This window comes from Camellia sinensis, chromosome 2 (genome assembly GCF_055761805.1).
Source record: "Camellia sinensis isolate YWXY chromosome 2, ASM5576180v1, whole genome shotgun sequence".
Classification (NCBI taxonomy): domain Eukaryota; kingdom Viridiplantae; phylum Streptophyta; class Magnoliopsida; order Ericales; family Theaceae; genus Camellia; species Camellia sinensis.
The window spans coordinates 173,637,891-173,659,800 of record NC_138962.1 but is presented as its reverse complement, the minus strand read 5'-3'; the positions used below and the strand labels follow the sequence as shown (position 1 = coordinate 173,659,800).

Genomic DNA, 21,910 nt, shown 5'->3' with positions numbered 1-21,910 from the left:
CGACTAAAAAAATTGGTCACGGATAACTTTTGCTGACTAAAAATGGGCTTTTAGCGACCAATTTTTTGGTCGGCAAAGGTGTTATTTCTTGCAGTGGCTCTTGATGTTTTGCTCTTTTCCCAAAGCGAAGCAGGCAATAGAGAAACCGAGGAGATCCTTAGGCAAGCCAGAGCTATGAAGGGAGAAGAGTTGCACTCTTCAACACAAACTGGAATGAATCAAAATCAAGCTATTGTTGCAATTAACGCTTCAAGTGACCAATCAACACCGAATCATCAACCTCAATCTCCTGCTAAACGGGTGCTAGACTACTTCAGGTACAACATGGATAGAGATTCACCAAGTGAAGCACGACACACCATGCTCGTGATAGCTGTACTTATCGCAATTGCAACCTATCAAACCGTGCATAGTCCTCTAGGTGGTGTGTGGGCCGATGATTCTATGTCTAGCAACAACAATATCAACAACAATGTTTCTAAACCACATAAAGCAGGACAGGCAATCATGGGTTCTAAAAATTGGGTATCTTATGGTTTGTTCATTTTATTCAACCCAATTGGGTTTTTTACCTCTCTTCAAATGATCTATTGCCTCACAAGTAGATTCCTTTTGCAATTGGAATTGCAAATTGCAATGTTTGCACACATAGTAACATATGATACTTGTATGGCTGCCATTACATCGAATGACAAGTTGTGGATTTTCTTTACTGTTATTTCCTCTCTTACCAATACTAATACTGATTACAACCAGGGTGGCAAGGAACTATCAGAAGAAGGCAAGGACTGCAGTATGGCCTAGAATCAAGAAAGTGTGTAAAGTGAAAATGTTAATCTTCTTCTTCTTCTTTGTGTGTGTGTGTGTGTGTGTGTCCACAAATGTGTGTATGCTAGGAAAAAAATCTACTTATTTGGAATTGTTACTTCCATTGTCTTGATAGATACTAGTTCTGGAAGAACTATATTAAGTTCATTCGGTGAAAGTTAAAAGAGCACTGTCATTCAACTTGCTTTGTTAGGCCAAGTACTATTTATGTTTCTTAAAAAAATTTGTTATTTTTCATTTTTTTTATTGTCTGCCAAGGAATCGGTATATGATTCATAATTATCAATAATTTGGTTCACCTAGCATAAGCAAATTTAGAACGAATCGATATTTAGTTGTAGTAAGAGAAATTGGCCAGCTAGCCAGGGAATGGAAGCCAGGGAGAAAAAAAAAAAAAAAAAAAAAAAAAAAAAAAAAAAAAAAAAAAAAAAAGACGAAAAAGTTTCAAGTTTCCATTGTCTATGTGATGAATGAGGCTGCTGAAAGGAAAATTTTTTGGTTTAAATTGATTTATCTAAATAATTTTCTTAAGGAAGAGGTCTAAATCTTTATTAGAAATTTTAATGTTGTTAGAGAACAGAATGAAAAAACAGAAAAATAGTGTATCAAATGCAAGATCTAAATGTTATGGGGCATCTCGTAACAATTCATATTTTTAATTATTCTGTAGAATTTATACTAATATTATTTAATTACAGTTAGAAAAATATATAATTTATTATATATTATTATGTGTAATTTTGTAAAATAATATAATTATTAAAAGTTTAGGGGTCAAAATATAAATAATAATAATAATATTAATAATAATAACAATAATGGATGTGATAGGAAAATAAATAATTAATTTTATGTTGATATATGATAAAATATAATTTAATGAAGAATTAATTAATGTATACAGTTTTATTAAAATATTAAATTAAAATATAATTATCTTAAATATTTATTAAAAAATAAGTATAAATCTATAAATTAATGAACGAATCTGCGGAATGATTTGGCCTGGCCACGTGTTGGCGAGAGAATGGTTTCTCCTCCCTATTTAACGAGAAGCGGGTTCACCTCGGCGAGAGAAAAAGAAAGAAAAGGTGGAGAAAGGAAAAAGAAAGAAAGAAATGACAGAAAGAAAGAAGAGTGAAAGAAAGGAAAGAAAGGAATAAAAAATAATAGGAGCTGAAAAGATTTTTGATAGTAAAAAAAAGAGTAAGGTATTAAAGTTAAAGTGATTTATATTATACCTTAAGTCACTATAATTTATTTTACGTATGTTTTGACTTACCATATTTATTTTATACAAGTTATGTTTTATAAATTATTATAAATTATATTAATATTTCAGTTACATGGATTATTTTCTGAACCCCATTTGCTTAAAAAGAAACCTGGATATGTTTGCTTTACTTTTAAAGAATATTTTATTATAACCTTATATACAATTATGTTTTGTAAGTACCACTACGGGAGTCCCACGGCTTGGGGGACTTAAATAACCATTGGCTTCTGTTTGGCCACTTTGTGGTCTTTTGTTTGTCATGGATCCATTGACCTATGTTTTGTGCGGAGCATAGTGCTGTGCAGAGATAAATGCTACACTATTGTGGGAGCCACCTCTATAGTCCGTACGAGCCACCTCTTGAGTCCGTACCTCTGTTCTGACTGTTACTCTTGTGACCTCTGTTCTGTTCTGTTTGGCACCGTGGTTATGGTTATTTATTTACATAATTTCTATATTTTAGTTTCTGCCACTTAAATGATTTGTTTACCAATGATTTATTTACGAAACTGAGTTATGTAAATGTTTTGGCCTAATTAACTATTCATGGTTATTTTGTGTCGCTTATACTCTTGGTATAATATTTCTCATTCTGCCAAGTGCTTATAGTTGTTTACCAATTTTCAGGAAACAATGCAATTCAGAAATAGCTTTTGGAAGTCTTAGATTGCGGGGCTGTGAAATAAACACACACAACACTTTTAAGATATTTTTATATGTAAATATCGACATTTTTTGCCAATATATTTTGTAATAAAAATAGAAACTCCGATGATTATTTTGGTACCTTCATTTTAATATTACTTCCGCTTGCGTTTATTTGTTTATTTAAAAATTGGCCAGAGGTAACTTCAGTTATTGGCCATCACGATACTTAACCCTTAGGTACGGGAAGTGAGTTGTGACACATCTGGCTTGCATGGTTGAACAAAAGAGGAATAGAAGACACTTGTATTTGATTTTGAATCTTCAAAAATAATTTTTGAGTTCTTTGTGTTTTGTATTTTGTTGTCTTTAGACTTTAGTATACTTTTTTCGTATTTTAGTTAATTTTTAATTTTTTTTTTTTGTTTAGATACAGTTAATCTAAATTTATTAAAATGTAAAATATTTGAGAAGAAATCTATTTTTTTTTAGTAAATACAAATATATATATAATGAATTTTTGTATTTTTTTTTTTGTTATTTAGTGAATTTAAAAAAAAATGACAAACTTTGTACCTTTCTAAAAAGCAAAAAACAAAAAAAAAATATTAAAATATTAAAAAAAATACTAAAAAAAAAATATGAATTGAGAACTCGAAAACTGTTAAAAATTCAAAAAATCACTACAAATTATTAAATCATTCTTTTTATTTTTTATATATATTTTTGTAAAAAATTAAAAAATCATTAAAAATGTCAATTTCTAAACTAACCATTTTTGCCGAGTGATCAATGGCTAAAAGAATATGATGATAAAAAATTATCAAGCATTCTAAGAATACCATAGGATTGTATGCCCAGCCAATCATGTTTTATTATTTTTTATTTTTATTTTTTAAGGTCATGTAAATACATGTTATTAAACATCTTAAAAGACCAGTTAATTACTCGTATGAAGAGGCATAAGCTGAGATCATTCCCTCTAGTTTGAATGAAATTTCACTTTCATTCGTAGTTTCAATTTGAATAATTTAATGTCAACATTTTTAATTTTGCAATGTAACTATCATGTGTTGTTAACATTTTAAATGAAAAAAAATCACATACAAAACTAGAGAGCCAATAGTCACTGTAGTTTGTTTTAAATCTATTTTGGTCCTCCTAATTTTACATACAATTTTTTTCCATTCTAAATTTTAAGACTAGTAATGAAGGGACCACATTGCAAAAAAATTTAAAAGTATGTAGATCAAATTGTTCAAATTGAAACTACTCATTTGGGAATAAGCTATTTTAGTAAAAAAAAAAAAAAATTATTTTTTAGCTAAAATATAAGGTACAAAAAACTAGTATATTTTAGGACGACTTATTAATTTTTACACAAAAAAAAAATAATGAAAAAAGTAAGGGGTATTTTTTTTAAGGTCCCTGATATTATGATTTTATAGTATAAAGGACATCAAATATTTTCATGATGTCTAAGGTCCCTTAACAGGATCCAGAGAAATTTCAGTCCCAGAGAAATTTCCTCCAGAGAAAATTGAAATCCAGAGAAATTTCAGTTCCAAAGAAATTCTCTCTAGAGAAAATTGAAATTTCTCTGAGTACCAAATAAATCCAGAGAAAATTGTGGAAAAGAAATTTGTATGGCTATCCAGGAAATTTCTTTGACTTCGCAAATTTCTCTGGCTCTATTAACTACAATTAAACCCATGTCTAACAAACCCACAAACCCACAAATTTCTCTGGTTCAAAACCAGAGAAATTCTCTTCAAACCAGACAAACTAGAGAAATTCTCTCTATTTACAGTAAAGTTGTATTTTTATGAACAGAACTTGGTGATTGAGTTCAAAAACCAGAGAATTTCTCTGGTTTCAACCCAGAGAAAATTCAGTTAAAAAATCAAAGAATTTCTCTAGTTTCAACCAGAAGATCACTTTTCTCATTAACCTACACTTGGCTTCAATTTCTATTTTTGTGAACTTAAGAATATAGGATTCAGATCCTCCAGTACAACAGCACACCAACATTTCAATAGTCAATGTATTGCTTTTTGTCAAAACATAATTGGAAATGCTAAAAGAGAACAAATACACATCCAGAGAAATTTCAGTTCTAAGGAAATTCTCTCCAGAGAAAATTGAAATTTCTTTGAGTACCAAATAAATCCAGAGAAAATTGTGGAAAGGAAATTTGTATGGCTATCCAGGAAATTTCTTTGACTTCGCAAATTTCTCTGGCTCTATTAACTACAATTAAACCCATGTCTAACAAACCCACAAACCCACAAATTTCTCTGGTTCAAAACCAGAGAAATTCTCTTCAAACCAGACAAACCAGAGAAATTCTCTCTATTTACAGTAAAGTTGTATTTTTATGAACAGAACTTGGTGATTGAGTTCAAAAACCAGAGAATTTCTCTGGTTTCAACCCAGAGCAAATTCAGTTAAAAAATCAAAGAATTTCTCTAGTTTCAACCAGAAGATCACTTTTCTCATTAATCTACACTTGGCTTCAATTTCTATTTTTGTGAACTTAAGAATATAGGATTCAGATCCTCCAGTACAACAGCACACCAACATTTCAATAGTCAATGTATTGCTTTTTGTCAAAACATAATTGGAAATGCTAAAAGAGAACAAATACACAGAACTGTACGTGTAACTTGGAACAAAGTAGAACCACACCAAGTACTTGACTCCATACGGGTATCCATCTTTATTGGAAGTTCATCAAACAAAATAATTACTGTGTTAGATATAAACTGTAATCTTCAACAAAGACGACTTCACCTAGAAGAATGTTTAGAAGTGAACTTAAGTGAAATACTATTGACGCAACCAGTACCGATCAAAAATATCATAGAGTATAACCCAGCGCCGTCGGAAGCGAACCTGTATCAACGCTGCACCAAAACACATGTCTGGAGCCGACAAAGTAGCTCGATGTCGCGGATCTTCAGTCCGGCGTAGGAGATGAAGATGAGCGCCTGGATCACGAGGGCTTCGGAGACGAAGATGTATGCGATTGCGATGAGAGGAAAGGAGAGAAGGAGAACGAGGCCAGGAATCTCCACTGGGTAAAGCTTTGGGAAGTATTGGAAGATGAGGAGGACTGAGAGTCAGGTTGTTGGGGATGGCAGTGGGTCAGATGATGAAGATAATATAAAGGACTGAAATTTCTCTGTTGTATGCTTAGGGATCTTAGACATCAAAAAATAATTTTGTGGATCTCTTCCATTATGAAAAGTGGGAGAGGGACCTTAGACCAATTTTCCCAAAAAGTAAAGAGAAAATGAAATTTTTTATTTTTTTTGTATAATTTATTTGTTTTTTAATTTTTTTTAATGACTTTTGGAATTTTAAACTGAAATGTTTACTCCCAAATGATGTAATTTACCCTTCAATTATTCTTACTTTTCAAGATGCAATTACTCATTAAGTTTTTCTAATATGTTTTTTCAATTGATAATATTTTCACTCCATTTGCTAATTAAGTATTTATAATTAGATAGAAGAAATGTTGATCGGGGTGCAAGATGTTTGGTTTTTAGTACATCTCTCGTTATTTTTTGGCCAAACCAATAAAAGTAAATTTTATTAAAATATTTTAGCACACCATAGCACATAATGCTAGACAACCAGTTGAATAATGTTAGGTATTATAAAAAAAATATTACAAAAATGATCATGAAAGAATTTTCATCATTGGATTACACATAAAAATAAGAGAAAAGTTAAGGATCATGAAAACTTTTCATCAAAATAATCATGAAAGAGTTATGATCTTTAGATTACCTTGATTAGTGTGTGGTACTTTATTTTAAATATAATCCAAGGGTCACAAAACTTTCATGATTATTTTCATGAAAGGTTTTTCATGATACCTAACAATGCTATAAAAATAATATCACACGCTAATTAAAGAAGAAAAAATCTTCATAAAAGATTTCATGATATTTCTTTCAAAATCCATAATATTTCTCCAACCGGCTATGGGTTCAAAAGTTTTTGTACCCCATCTAAATAATGGATAGAAAGCTCATTGAGGCTGCTCAGAAAGCCAAGTTTGGCATGATTGCAAAAAGACAAAAGTCAAAAAGTCACTATCCTATTTAAGTCACATCACATCTCTAACACATCACTTCAAACCCAACCCAAACTCAACCCATATTTCATAAAACGTCAAAAAGTGCACTTATTTAGTCTTCCCAAACTAGGTAAGGTGTCATTCTGTCAAAACATAAAATTCAAATTTTATATTTTTTTTAATAATTAGTTAATTATCTACATATTATTAAATTTTAAAAATAGGTCTATAAATTAGATTTTGATTCATTTCCTAAAAGAAAGTGCTATAGACAAAAATAAGAGGAAACATCATTAAATCTTTAATTTGGGAATATTAACTCATTTAGTCCTGACGTTTTTTTGTTGGATTAATAGGTCCTATTTTATGTGTAAAGACATTAGTACCCATTTTTTTTACGCGCCTGGGTCAGTAATTGAGGGGGTAATTTTGGGTTGGTGTTTATATGTAATTTATCGAATTGCCCAAAAAGCTTACTATAGACCTTTTTTAGATTTTCCTCTTTTTCCAAACATCTGATGTTTTTGATGTTTGTGGATGTTTTAAACATCAGATTCATTTTAAAAAAATTTACGACCATCAAACCATCATCGAAAATCGGCAACATCATCAACTCATCATCAAACATCATCGTGAACAACAACAACATCAGAATCATCGTGAACAACAGCAACATCAGAATATCAGATTCATTTAAAAAAATATTACCATCATCAAAATATCATCAAAAATCGGCAACATCACCAAATCATCATCAAACATCATCGTGAACAACAGCAACATCAGAACATCATGAACATCATCGTGAACAACAGCAACTTTAGAACATCAAATTCATTTAAAAAAAAAATTACCATCATCAAAACATCATCAAAAATCGGCAACATCATCAAATCATCATCAAAACATTAGATTGATTTAAACATTAGATTCAAACATCAGATTCATTAATCTAACATCAGATTCATTGATGTTTGTGGGTGTTATGTAAATCCCCCACAGATTCGAATATCAGATTCAAACATCAAACATCAGATTTATTAATCTAACATCAGATTCATTGATGTTTGTGGGTGTTATGTAAACTACTCAAAGGGAAGCCTCATTTTGCAGACTATAATCTAGTGCGGGAGGGTTAGGGAGGGTATGTGTACCCTTGGATCGTAGCCATGGCTAGGGCTTACCCTTGGTTGGAGGAGATTCAGCTCAAACGCATGGTTGTGACTGACGAGTCCTTGGATCGTAGCCATGGCTAGGACTTACCCTTGGTTGGAGGAGATTCGGCTCAAACGCACGGTTGTGACTGACGAGTCCTTGGAGTTGATCTCAAAATCGTTCAACAACTTCAAAGTGCTTGTTTTTTCTTCGTGTGAGGGGTTTACTACTGATGGATTGACCGTCATTGCTGCTAATTGCAGATGAGCTTTGTTTATGTGTATTTTGGCATGTCTGTTTGGTTGCTGATGATGTTGGATGTTGTTAGGGGTAAAAATGTAAACTTTATATATAATATACCAAAAACATATATCATACTAAAAATAAAAATGATTAAATGGTTTAAGAAAAAACGGACTAACTAGAGTAACATTTATTAAAATAGAATTTATGAGTAGTTTTTTCAAAAAATAATCAAAATTGGAGATGGGAATGCATCAAAAAAATAAAAAAAAAGGGATTCTTCAATAAAATAAAAAAACAGAATTTTATCAACAAAAATAATTGTATAGTAGAGATTAAAATGAATAATTTTTTTTAAATTTTCTAATATTACTGAATAAAAATCATTCAAATTTCACATGACTTATTTCAACAATATAGTAGCAGCAGATACATAAACAGAACATTAAAACTGGATCACCGATACTAATAGATGTGAACACATGATGATGGATGATGGGCAAACCTCTGGCTTGGTTGATGATTGAATGTTGAACACTTAATCATCAGCTCTTTGATCTCTAATTTGCTTCAGCTCTTCAATCAACACCGTTAAATTTCTATGAGAGGACCCACGTTCTTGAACAGCCTTATGGGCCATTTCTCCCAGAGCTTTGGCCTTCTCTCTCATCATCTCCGCCGCCGCATCGCCGCCGTCCATCACTCTCCTCACGGCGGACTCTATATTCTCTCTCTTCACCACAATCTTTGCAGCATCAATCCACAAGTTCCAATCCTTCTTCCCCACTTCCACCCCAATACCCAACACTTGAGTCACCAACCTCTCATTGTAAAAATGCTCAGCATACAGAGGCCACGTGATCAATGGTAACCCTGCACTTATACCTTCAATCACTGAGTTCCAACCACAGTGAGTCAAAAATCCACCAACTGATGGGTGGTCCAAGATCAACACCTGTGGTGCCCAACCTCTGATGATCATACCTTTATCTTTGGTCCTCTCTTCAAACCCTGTCGGGAACCACTTGTTTTTCTCTTCGTCTTTTCATTTTCCTCCTTCCCAAACACTACCCAGATGAACTTGTTGGAACAATCTTCTGTGTAAATAAAATAACAAGAAACAAATTCAAAAAAAATAAAAAAAAATAACATACCGGATTTATTTTATTGAACCAAATAAAATTACAAGACCAAGTCGAGTGTGTGACACTCTGTCCTTAAGACAGATTCGCCCCGCTATGGTACTTACGGTTGAGTGGCGTCTATCTCCCAGGATACAATGATCTTCACAAATTTATAGAAGCACTTCAAATAAATTTGTTCGACGAACCAAACCTGTGTTCTATCTCTCTGAATATTTATTCTTAAATCTAAAATGAAGAATAGTGCACTAAAAGAAATTTTGATAGCAAAAAGACGAAATTTGAGACTGTTTTTTCCATCCCAAAAACTGTTGGAAATACCAAATATTTATAGGCAATTATAATAGACCCGAAAAGGTGCAAAAAGGGTTGCCCAACTGTTTTGAACAGATTTAATCCAAATGAACAGGTGCACACCTTAAGTCAAACAATTTGGACCGTTTGTACAGGAACAATTTCCTTTCCAAATAATTTGACAAATAGCCAATGCACAAAATACTAAACTGTTTGGAATATAAAAATCTGTTTCACCTTTATTTAATAAATTATTTTGAACATATATATATATATATATTAAACTATTGAATATATATATATATATTAAACAAATTGAATAATTTAATAAATAAAGTAAGAGGTACAAATTTTAGAAAACCACTTAGGAATCCAAAAATTTGAATTTAGAATTAAATTAAATTCCCACAATTACAAATTTTAGGAAACCACTCAGGAACCCAAAATTTGAATTTAGAATTTAAATTAAATTCCCACAATAATTTTTATTGAAAAAATTCAAAGGAATTTTATCTAAAAAATTAATGTTAGACTCGAAAACGACGTCAACTTCCCATTCACTCATAAATGGTTTTGACGTTCCGTCTTCACCGTGTGACTTGCCACATGGCAAGGAACACGTCACCTCTTCGGACCCACCCCAAAAGACGTTTGGGGCCCACTCAATTTTGAGCTAATAAAAATATGCCTATATTAAACCATTTTTCCAACAATCCCCCACATGAAAGGAATTTGACGGAGAGAAAATGCAACAACATGATCTAATCAGAGAGTACAGAAATTGGAAATATTCTGCAAATGATAGGTAGCTTTTGGCTTTGAACCTTCCCTTGTGAGACACTATCGGATTTACTAGCTAACCAGTGAACATGATGTCTTGAACTGTTCAGCCGTTTGTGTAAACCAAGACAATAGAACTCACACAGTATATCTCCAGACACAGTTTAGTTCTCACTATTGTGTTCATTTTGGCCCTGAACAACCTGGTCTTCATGAGTGCTTTAGAGAATTGTAGCCCTTCACAAATCTCATAGAACCGGCCCAGTTCATACTCATATAGGTAATTCTTATGAAGAGTATCCTGCCATACTCCACTAGGTTTACCTAGATATAAGAATTATTAAAAGTATTACTTATCCTAAATCGCTGCAGACATCACTTTTTCATCATAGAAATGGGTAGGAGTTGGACTCCACAGTGATCCTTCTGAGTCAATCACAACTCGGTTGTCCCTTTGAACCTAGATCTTGGGATCTCCAGTCAACTAGGTTGGGTTGCCGTTGTGGTAACTCTTATTAAATAGGCTTTAGTCCCATTCCCCTCGATGAATTCTCAACTAACACTCTTGCTAACCCTTTGGTTAGTGGATCCGCTATGTTGTCTTTAGACTTAACATATTCTATGGAAATAATTCCATTAGAGAGTAGTTGTCTTACGGTATTATGTCGACGACGAATGTGTCGAGACTTACCGTTATACATATGACTCTGTGCTCTACCTATTGCTGATTGACTATCACAATGTATGCATATAGCAGGCACCGGTTTTGGCCAAATTGGAATATCTTCAAGGAAGTGGCGAAGCCATTCTGCCTCTTCCCCTGCTTTGTCTAAAGCTATGAATTCAGATTCCATAGTAGACCTAGCAATACAAGTCTGTTTGGAAGATTTCCAAGATACAGCCGCCCCACCAAGAGTAAAGACATACCCACTGGTGGACTTCGAGTCTCTTGTATCCGATATCCAATTTGCATCACAGTATCCTTCAAGTACTGCTGGATATCTAGTATAATTCAGCCCAATGTTACGAGTAAATCGGAGATATCTTAGAACCCTTATAATTGCTTTCCAGTGTTCTACTCCCGGATTACTCGTATATCTACTTAATTTACTTACTGCATAAGCTATATCTGGGCGAGTGCAGTTCATCAAGTACATTAAGCTTCCAATAATTTGGGCATACTCTAATTGAGAAATACTTTCCTGTACATTTTTAGAAAGATACAAATTAACATCTACAGGTGTTCTAGCTAGATGATCATCATCTTTGCTGAACTTGTCAAGTATTTTCTCAATATAATGAGATTGTGACAAAGCATATCCTTCTGATGTTTTGGTAATTTTCATACCAAGTATTACATCAGCAATGCCCATGTCCTTCATGTCAAAATGTTTATTCAACATTTTCTTGGTAGTTTTAATCATGTCATTATTACTACCAATGATGAGCATATCATCTACATATAGACATACAATGACATAACCTTTATCTGTGTTTTTAATATAAACACATTTGTCACACTCATTAATTTTAAATCCATTTGACATCATTGCCTTGTCAAATTTCTCATGCCATTGCTTTGGCGCTTGTTTTAAACCATATAATGATTTAACCAATTTACACACTTTCTTTTCTTTCCCTGGAACAGAAAACCCTTCTGGTTGTTCTATGTAAATTTCTTCATTTAACTCACCATTTAAGAAAGCGGTTTTAACATCCATTTGATGAATTTCTAGATTGTATAGAGATGCAATGGCAATTAGCATTCTAATGGATGTTATTCTAGTAACCGGTGAGTACGTGTCAAAGTAATCAAGACCTTCTTTTTGTCTAAATCCTTTGACTACAAGTCTTGCCTTGTATTTGTCAATTGATCCATCCGCTTTCATTTTCCTTTTGAAAATCCATTTATATCCAAGAGGTTTACAACCTGGAGGTAAATCCACTAATTCCCAAGTGTGATTTTGTAAGATGGATTCAACTTCACTGTTGACAGCTTCTTTCCATAAAGGAGCTTCAGGACTGGACATAGCCTCTTTAAAAGTTAAAGGCTCATTTTCTACCATATATGTTAGAAAATCTGGACCAAAAGATTTTGAGGTTCTAGCACGTTTACTACGCCTAGGTTCTTCTTCCTCATTTTGATCTAACTCTTGTTCTTGATCATGTTCTTGATCATTACTAGCAATAGCATCAAAAGATCTTTTCTTATTACTAGTCTCTTGTCCAATCTTATTCGGAAATACATGTTCAAAGAACGATGCATTCCGAGATTCAATAATAGTATTTACATGCATTTCGGAATGTTTTGATTTATGAATCAAAAACCGATATGCACTACTATTCTTGGCATAACCAATGAAAATGCAATCAATGGTCTTAGGACCTATCTTAGTCTTTTTAGGACTAGGAATAGCCACTTTAGCCAAACACCCCCACACTTTTAAGTATTTGTAGGATGGTACTCTTCCATGCCATAATTCATAAGGTGTTTGATTTATTTTCTTTCGGGGTACTTTATTTAAAATATAATTAGCAGAAAGTATTGCTTCCCCCCACAAGTTCTGAGGTAATCCAGAACTAATTAACATGGCATTCATCATTTCTTTTAAAGTCCTATTTTTCCTTTCAGCAATTCCATTTTGCTGAGGTGAGTAAGGAGCAGTGGTTTGATGAATTATTCCATGTTCTTTACAAAACTCACCAAAAGGTGATTCATATTCACCACCTCTATCACTTCTAAGTTTCTTGATTTTCTTACCAAGTTGATTTTCTACTTCATTCTTATATTGAATGAAAGTTTCCAAAGCTTCATCCTTGGTTCGAATTAAATAAATATAACTATATCTAGTATAGTCATCTATAAAAGTGATTACATACTTTTTTCCACCTCTGGTTTGAATTGATTTAAAATCACAAATGTCACTATGAATTAATTCAAGTGGTTCCGTACTTCTTTCAATTGAATGAAAAGGAGTTTTAGATAATTTTGCCTCAACGCAAATTTCACATTTATGATTTGAATCAATGTTAAATTTAGGTAAACATTCCATATTAATTAATCTACGCAAAGATCCATAATTAACATGTCCTAGTCTACCATGCCATAAATTTGAAGACTCAAGCAAGTAAGAAGAAGATGTAGTATTATTAATAACTGAGGGTACAACGGTCATTACATTTAACTTGAAAAGGCCATCAGACATATAACCTTTTCCTACATACATCCCGTTTTTGGTAAGTACAAACTTGTCACTTTCAAAAACTAGCCTAAACCCATTCTTACTCAACAAAGATCCGGAAACTAAATTCTTGCGAATGTCCGGTACATGCAACACATTGTTGAGAGTGAGTTCCTTTCCAGATGTCATCTTGAGTACAATCTTTCCTTGTCCTTCAACTTTGGAAGTTGAGGAGTTGCCCATAAAAAGTTGTTCACCATTGTCCACTAAAGAATAAGATGTGAACATCTTTTTGTCGGCACAAATATGGCGAGTAGCACCAGTGTCCACCCACCATTCTTTAGGATTTCCGACAAGATTTGCCTCGGAAACAACTACAGAAAGATTTATGACATCTACACCATTGGAAATTATATCCATTTTGGTTATATCGGCTTTAGTAACCTTCTTACTTGTTCTTCCTTTGCCTTTGCAAAAATTAGTTCTTAAGAACTTCTCTGCCTTTTCACTATTATTCACTGGCACAGTCCCAACAAAAGGAGAAATTGGAGTAATGGCAATTACCATACCAGTACTGGTTTGAACATAAGTTTGACCAGTTTTAGTAGCCATAAATTCTAAATTATAAAAACAAAATTATAATTAGAATTTATACTACACAGAAAATTAAACCAAATTCACAGAATTAAATTCTGTAAAAATAAAAGAAACAAGAATGTAACTTTTATTTTTCAATTAATTTGAAAATAAAATAAAATTTTATTTAAACAAATTAATTCCACACAGAAAATTAAATTCTGTAAAATAAAAGAAATAAAAACTATAACTTTTATTTTTCAATTAATTTGGAAATAAAATAAAATTTTATTTAACCAAATTAATTCCACACAAGGAAATTAAATTCTATAAAAATAAAAGAAATAATAACTATAACTTTTATTTTTCAATTAATTTGGAAATAAAATAAAATTTTATTTAACCAAATTAATTCCACACAAGAAAATTAATTTCAGTAACACTTCAATAATTAAAATACTGAAACAGAATTTTAATTAATGAAAACTCAGAAAATAATTTCTAAAACCCAAAATTAATTTCTGAAAAAATTTCACAAAAATATATTCTGAATTGTTAATGACACCAGTATCGTACTACTAGTTGTTGTCAAAGAAAAGAGACAGTATATTACTACTATCTGTCAAATAGCATATAATCACTATTTGTTTTTCCAACCAGAATATTATTTTGTAAATTCATAGAAAATAACTTTCTTCCGAAATTATTTACGAAGAATGGAAAAAGGAAAACAAACGAAAAATTCTGTAAACAGAATAATTCGAATCTGTCTTAAGATTGTTTTAAGATTGTTGGAACAATCTTCTGTGTAAATAAAATAACAAGAAACAAATTCAAAAAAAATAAAAAAAATAACATACCGGATTTATTTTATTGAACCAAATAAAATTACAAGACCAAGTCGAGTGTGTGACACTCTGTCCTTAAGACAGATTCGCCCCGCTATGGTACTTACGGTTGAGTGGCGTCTATCTCCCAGGATACAATGATCTTCACAAATTTATAGAAGCACTTCAAATAAATTTGTTCGACGAACCAAACCTGTGTTCTATCTCTCTGAATATTTATTCTTAAATCTAAAATGAAGAATAGTGCACTAAAAGAAATTTTGATAGCAAAAAGACGAAATTTGAGACTGTTTTTTCCATCCCAAAAACTGTTGGAAATACCAAATATTTATAGGCAATTATAATAGACCCGAAAAGGTGCAAAAAGGGTTGCCCAACTGTTTTGAACAGATTTAATCCAAATGAACAGGTGCACACCTTAAGTCAAACAATTTGGACCGTTTGTACAGGAACAATTTCCTTTCCAAATAATTTGACAAATAGCCAATGCACAAAATACTAAACTGTTTGGAATATAAAAATCTGTTTTACCTTTATTTAATAAATTATTTTGAACATATATATATATATTAAACTATTGAATATATATATATATTAAACAAATTGAATAATTTAATAAATAAAGTAAGAGGTACAAATTTTAGAAAACCACTTAGGAATCCAAAAATTTGAATTTAGAATTAAATTAAATTCCCACAATTACAAATTTTAGGAAACCACTCAGGAACCCAAAATTTGAATTTAGAATTTAAATTAAATTCCCACAATAATTTTTATTGAAAAAATTCAAAGGAATTTTATCTAAAAAATTAATGTTAGACTCGAAAACGACGTCAACTTCCCATTCACTCATAAATGGTTTTGACGTTCCGTCTTCACCGTGTGACTTGCCACATGGCAAGGAACACGTCACCTCTTCGGACCCACCCCAAAAGACGTTTGGGGCCCACTCAATTTTGAGCTAATAAAAATATGCCTATATTAAACCATTTTTCCAACAGAACTGATGCCCCGAAGCTTCGATTCCGCAAGCGATTTCCATGAGCTGGTTATCGGGGAAAATGCACGAGCTCCCAAAGCAGATATAGAGGACTGAGCTGGATTTCCTCGAGTTGAGAAAACTCAGGCACTCGTGCTCTCCGACCACCGTTCTATGGCCTCGATTGACCTGTTCGGCGGCGTTTCGATGAATCAGAGCCGCTGGACCAACGTGAAAGACCTTGTGACCCATGATTTTCTTGTAGTGTTCGCAGTAATCAGACTCCAATTCGTAGAAATTGTTAACCAAAACTCCGTAACTTTTCAGCTCCGCTTCTCTGAACTGTTCCATCAACTGGGTGTACCCGTTTGGGGTCCGAACGTAGTCAGGAAGCGCAGACCTGATCATGGTGATCGGATCGGGAAGACCCGGAATCAAGAAGGGTTCGTCGTCGGACTGAACATAGAGGTGAGGAGAGTCAGGTTTTCTCATGGAGTCCTTGAGGGTCATAGCGAAGATGCAGGTGGCATGGAAGACGATTCTAGGGATTCGGAGTTTGATAGCGAGGTTGGCGGTCCAAGGGTGGAACATGTCGGAGGAGATGCAATCGGGGGGGTTGTCGGAGATGAATTCCTCCATTTTGTCCTTGAGGAGATGCATACCGTTATGGAGTTTGGTGGCTTCGGCGATGTCTTTGGTGAAGAAGTGGTTTTCGTGGCCTTCGGGGAGGCCGACTTCTTTCGAAGGGAAGGGGAAGGTGTGGGTGGAGATGGGGCGGCCGGCGACGACGTCTTGGTCGATGGTTTTTTGGAAAATGGCGGCGTTGGAAGGGGTGGTGATGATGGTGACACGGTGGCCGCGGGCGGAGAAGAGGCGGGACATTTCGAAGAGTGGGATCAAATGTCCAGGTGCTAACATGGGAATGAAGTAGAGTGAGAGTGGGCGTGGTGGTGACTCCATTGTTAGTCCGGTACCAAATGTACAGAAAGAGGAGAGAGAGAGAGAGAGAGAGAGAGAGGGGTTTTGGTTTGCTGCAAAATCAAAGGGTATGTTTGGTTTGTGTTTGGGAGATGAGTTTTAAAAATAAAAAGTACGAAAAATTGTTTGGTTTGATTTTTTTCAAAAGATGTTTTGGAAAATTATTTTGAGAGAGAGTTTTGGAAAAAGTGATTGATTTGATGTGTATGAGAGAGAGATTTGTTTGGAAAACTTGTAACAAGTTTTGAGAAATTTTTTTAGAAAAATTTGTTTGGTTTGATTACTTTTGAAAACTTATTTGTAGAGAATTTTTTTCAAAATTTTTTGAGAAACACAAACCAAACAAGGCCAAAGTGTGCAATGCATGAATTGATAAGAGGGAAAAGTTTGGTAGGACAAGTGTTTAGCATTGCTGTCAGAACAAGTACCGAAAACAAGTTTGGTAGAACAACTGTTTCGAGTCTCCTTTCGTTGCAACTTTTAATTTTAATTGAAAGTAAAAAAAATTCATTATGATGTCTCGGAATAGGGGTTTTTTTTTTTTAAGTAATTTTTTAATTAAAATATGATGTAAAATTTTTTTATATGTTTAAATTTTTGTTTTATTTTTTATAAAAAAATTTGTAAGAAAATAATATACCTAAAATAAAAAAAAGAGTAAATTGACATTTTTGTCTTCTAATATTGCTACGTCACCATGTGATGCAATAGAAATTATTGCCGCATGTAAACAATATAGGCTTAGGTGATAGGAGAAAATGAATACATGGAAAATGAGTGAGGGGCGCTTTGGTAAGATTGGTAAAAATCAATATTTTGACTTTATAATTTTTTTTAGTCAAAAAAATTAATTTTTTTATTAAAAATAATCTAATTTTTTGTCAAAAAGGTTATTAAAAAATGTTAAAAAATAAAAAAGTCAACTTTTTATTAACTTGTCAAAACACTACTAAGAACACTAATTAGTACTATCACTAATGATGTAACAGTGGATCCCACCCACTGTCACAGTATTGTTATGTCTTTCTTTTTTTTAAAAATAAAATAAAATAAATATCACATCATTAATAATTGTTTTAGAACACTATTTTTAGTGGTTTCTATCGTTGCGCATGAACACATATATCTTGACCTATTTTTTTATGTAGAAATATGTACCTTTTAAAAAAAAATCTCCAAATTGGACTTCACCAATTGTAATTCCGAAAAAAGAGTTATACAAAAAAAATTATTCATCATTTAGATGTGGGTTAATTTTTTTGATTTTTTAACTATTTTAAACTGGAATTAAAAAATCTCGTTTTGAAAAAGTTTTTTGACTTTTTAATTTTGTGAATGAAAAAATAAAATGATTATAATTTGAATGTGATATTTTATCTTACTAAATTAAAAAAATTATTTTATATTTTTGTGATTATTTTAACCAAAAAAAACCCTTTTAACTTATGTGAAATGAGGGCTCAATGCGTTGGTTTCAATGTTTTTAGTAATTTTTTGATATACTCATGTCTCGTTTGGCAAATAGTTATTTTAGTCAAAACGTCAAAAGTCACTAAAAAAATTAAAAAGCCAACAATTTATATTAAGATGTTAAAGATTTTCTTTTCTCTTTATTTTTTACACATCTTTTCATAAAAAAATTAAAAAATTATCCTTAACATATTAATTTTTTTACATTATATTTTAATTAAAAAATTAAAAAATTATTAAAAAAAATCTATTTCCAAACGAGGCGTCAATAAATGGAAGGATGGAGAGAAAGCCAAGGGCGGCTCCACCCTTTTCGCGGGCTTGGGCTTAGGCAAAATATTAAAGTGAGACTTTTAACATTTAAATATTGAGTATAATTTTTAATAATTAATTAAAGAGATTTTTATTGATAAGTCCAATTTAAAGTGTTTTAACTCAAGAAGTCCATGAATGAATTTTTTAACCCATTTAGTCCTATGTATATATAGTTTTATTCCATAAAGTCCATTTTCTTGATTTACACTATTTTCTTGGACATTTATGCCCTTATATTTAATTTTGATACCCTTATAAATATTTTTTCAACGATTAGCAATTTAATGATGTGAACATTCATATTTTAAAATTCACATTTGTAGGAATGTAAATTAGCCCATGGGCGGCCCGGAACCCGCCCGCAAGCCAGGACGGGCCCGGCCCGTTGACAATGTGAATATTCACATTGATATGTTAAAATTCACATTAGTAGGAGTGTAAAATTGGCCCCCGTCCCGTGGCTGAGCGAAACCCGCCCACGGCCCATGGGCGGCCCCGGCGCGGGCCCGGTTCGGCCCGTTGACAATGTGAATATTCACATTGACATGTTAACATTCACATTGATAAGAGTATAAAATTGAGCTGCGGCCCATGGGCGGCCAAAAGCCCGCCCGCAGCCCGGGGCTGGCCCGACCCGGCCCGTTGACAATGTGAATATTCACATTGACATGTTAACATTCACATTGATAGGAGTGTAAAATTAGCCCGCGCCTCGTAGCTGCCCTAAACCCGACAACGGCCCGTGGGTGGGCTCGGCCCGGCCTGTTGACAATGTGAATGTTCACATTGACATATTAACATGAACATTCACATTGATAAGAGAATAAAACTAGACAGCAGCCCAGGGCGGGCGCGACTCGGCCCGGCCCGGCCCGTTGACAATATGAATATTCACATTGACATGTTAACATTCACATTAATAGGAGTGTAAAATTGGCCCCCGTCCCGTGGCGGCGCGAAACCCGCCCGCGGCCCATGGGCAGCTCGGGGGGGCCCGGTCCTACCCGTTGACAATGTGAATATTCACATTGACATGTTAACATTTACATTGATAAGAGTATAAAATTGGCCCGCGGTCCATGGACGACCAAAAGCCCACCTGCTGCCCGGGGCGAGCCCGGCCCGGCCCGTTGACAATGTGAATATTCACATTGACATGTTAACATTCACATTGATAAGAGTGTAAAATTGGCCCGCAGCCCGTGGGCGACCCGAAGCCCCACCACAGGGGCTGGGCCCGACCCGTGACAATGTGAATATTTACATTGACATGTTAACATGTACATTGATAGGAGTGTAAAATTAGCCCGCGCCCCGTGGCTACCCGAAACCCGCCCACGGCCCGTGGGCGGCCCGAGGCGGGCCCGGCCCGGCCTGTTGACAATGTGAATATTCACATTGACATGTTAACATTCACATTGATAAGAGTGTACAATTGGCCCGTGACCCGTGGGCAGCCCGAAGCCTGACCTCGGGCCAGGGCGGGCCCGGCCCGTTGGCAATGTAAATATTCACATTGATATGTTAACATTCACATTGATAGGAGTGTAAAATTGGCCCGCAGCCCGTGGACGGCCCGAAGCCCGATCGCAGCCCGAGGCGGGCTTGGCCCGACCCGTGACAATGTGAATATTCACATTAACATGTTAACATTAATATTGATAGGAGTGTAAAACTTGTCCGCTGCCTGAAGCTCGCCCGCGGCCCGGGGTAGGCCCAGACCCAAACCCGGGCCACCCCGGGCCGCCCATGGGACGCGATTCAATTTTACACTCTTATCAATGTAAATGTTAACATGTCAATGTGAATATTCACATTATCAACAGGCCGGGCCGGACCCGCCTCGGGCCGCCCACGGGCCGTGGACGTGTTTCGGGCAGCCACGGGGCACGGGCTAATGTTACACTTTTATCAATGTGAATGTTAACATGTCAATGTGAATATTCACGTTGTCAACGGGTCGGGCCTGCGTCGGCCTGGGGCCGGGCTTTAGGCTGCCCACGGGTCACGGGTCACGGGCTAATTTTACACTCTTATCAATGTTAATGTTAATATGTCAATGTGAATATTCACATTGTCAACGAGCCGGGCCGGGCCCGCCCTGGGCAGCGGGCGGGCTTCGGGCCGCCTACGGCCCACAGGCCAATTTTACACTCCTATCAATGTGAATGTTAATATGTCAATGTGAATATTCACATTGTCAACGGGTCGGACCGGGCTCGCCCCGGGCCGCCCATGGGACGCGAGTCAATTTTACACTCTTATCAATGTGAATGTTAATATGTCAATGTGAATATTCACATTGTCAATAGGCCGGGTCGGGCCCGCCCCGGGCCGCCCACAGGCCGTGGGCTAGTTTCGAGCAACCACGGGGTGCGGGCTAATTTTATACTCTTATCAATGTGAATGTTAACATGTCAATGTGAATATTTGCATTATCAACGGGTCAGGCCGGACTCGCCCAGGGCAGTCTACGAGTCGCAGGCGGGTTTTGGGCCGGCCACAGGCCGCGGGCTAATTTTACACTCCTATCAATGTGAATGTTAACTTGTTAATGTGAATATTCACATTGTCAATAGGCCGGGCCGGGCCCGCCCTGACTCGGTCCCGGGCCCGGGCTTCGGGCTGCCCACGGGTCATGGGCCAATTTTACACTCTTGTCAATGTTAATGTTAATGTTAATATGTCAATGTGAATATTCATATTGTAAACGGGCCGGCCCGGGCCCGCCCCGGGCGACGGGCTGGTTTCGGGCCACCCACGGGCCGTAGGCCAATTTTACACTCCTATCAATGTGAATGTTAACTTGTCAATGTGAATATTCATATTATCAACGGGCCGGGTCGGGCCTATTTTTTTGGCTTGTGGGCCGGCCCGGTCCGACTCGAATTTTTCCAAGCACTCACGAGGATCGACATGAGTCGGGCCCCTACACATTGACGATATAAACATTTATATTGACGGTGTGAACATTCACATTAAGGGTATTTTGGTAATTATGTCACCCATATGACTTATTGAAACATAAGAAAATAATGTGAACTAAATGGAACATAAGTAGATGAAAAGGGTATTTTGGTCTTCTTATCTCAAATTGGACCTAATGGAA

General features: G+C 34.9%; 1 pseudogene; it reads right to left on the bottom strand.

The window, feature by feature from the left end:
- Positions 1-8,578: 8,578 nt before the first annotated feature.
- LOC114297882 (UDP-glucosyl transferase 73CC6-like) lies at positions 8,579-17,061 on the bottom strand (annotated as a pseudogene).
- Between the last annotated feature and the right edge of the window lie 4,849 nt (positions 17,062-21,910).